This window comes from Hyposmocoma kahamanoa, unplaced genomic scaffold, assembly GCF_003589595.1.
Source record: "Hyposmocoma kahamanoa isolate Upper Pololo Valley unplaced genomic scaffold, ASM358959v1 202, whole genome shotgun sequence".
In the NCBI taxonomy this organism is placed as follows: Eukaryota; Metazoa; Arthropoda; class Insecta; order Lepidoptera; family Cosmopterigidae; genus Hyposmocoma; species Hyposmocoma kahamanoa.
In genome coordinates, this window is record NW_020653726.1 from 4422932 (window position 1) to 4424523 (window position 1592).

The 1592-nt window shown below is 41.0% G+C and overlaps 1 pseudogene; it reads right to left on the minus strand.

Moving 5' to 3' along the window:
* Positions 1-1374, minus strand: part of LOC113227084 — a 2879-nt pseudogene extending 1505 nt beyond the window's left edge.
* Between the last annotated feature and the right edge of the window lie 218 nt (positions 1375-1592).

Genomic DNA, 1592 nt, shown 5'->3' on the forward strand with positions numbered 1-1592 from the left:
ATGAAATGATGCTACCGTCATCAGTCTTTAGCTTCGTCAGTTGGCTTAGCCCAATAGACAGATCTCTCGCGAACACCTTGGAGCCTTTGTTCCGCTCAATGGCCTCTTTAATACGCTCTGTATTAAATTGGCGTATGTCGCTAGTCAAAGACTTCGTTATCTGCCTATTTAGCCGCCTGTAGTGAGTTGCATCCTCTGAGTTCTGTAGCCTCATTTCATTTCTATGTTCCATGAGTTGAAGTGTTTTGTCGGAGAGTTTCTTTATTCTGATACGGTGGGTTTTGAAAAACTTGGACCCAACCGTACGGACAGTGTCCACCACCATGTTGTTTAGATCGTCCACATTTATGCAGTTTTCGAGGGATTCGAAGCGGTTTTGAAGTTCCAGCTGAAAGCTCTCGGGGTTTTAGAGTTGTGCAGGTATTGGTCGGAGCGTAGACTCTATCAGTCGAGTTCTTTCCAGCTGGATATTGATATTCAATGTGCCTCGTACCAACCGGTGATCACTTCCTGTTTTAACGGTGTTGATCACAGAGACATCATTGAATATATGCTTTTTCGTCGACATGATAAAGTCAATCTCATTTTTTATTTTGCCGTCCGGACTCATCCAGGTCCACTTACGAGTTGGAGATTTCCTGAAAAAGGTGTTCATCATATAGAGGTTCTCCTTTTCCATGAAATCAACCAACATCCGGCCTCTGGCGTTCCGCTGTCCAACTCCAAATTGCCCCACTCTCAGTTCATCACCGCAACGCTTTCCCAACTTTGCATTGAAGTCCCCCATAACAATCGTGTAGTGGGTTTTGTAGCTATGCATGGCTTTTGAGATCTCCTCATACATAGCCTCCACTTCGTCATCTGGGTGTGTCGAGGTCGGAGCATAAACCTGAATGACATTCAACGAATATCGTTTTGATATTCTGAGTATCAGGTATGCCACCCTGGTCGACACACTTCCGATGGAAATCACGTTGTTAACAAGGGACTTGTGGAAAATTATTTAAGTCAACTTAGCCTGAATGCAATCATACCATTTACGTGCAAGTATGATGAAAAGTATTATACAAATTTAACCTTTAACCTGTGAGCCGTAAAGTTCATTATGGTGTGACTTCCTTATTGCATTACTGGTGATTGACATTTTAAGAAACTTTTTAAGCCAATTTGATCTTTAACGTATACTTACTTGAACACATACTAATTTAAACAGTAAAGCTGAAAATCTATTACACTTTTCCGTTGAACACGTAAAAAAGTTCTCAGAATCAAAAGGTCAGCTAGAGACTCAAGTACCTTCCGCATCAACTGTACAACCATAATCTCGAAATCTTCAAGACTCTTTTCGATCACAGTGTACTTATTGACTTTCATTATTTTAAAACGTCATCTAAATCGATTTACCAAATATTCTTAAACATTGATGTAAAACCCTCTCAATCGCTCTTCTACTCAATACATCATTTTGTTAAGCGCGTGTCATGCAAGCTTTATTTAGCAAGAGGCATGAAATGAAGCCGTCATCCTCATATCGACGGTTCCATCAATCAGGGAGTTATCGAATATTATCTGTTGCCAACCAACGGAGCGCG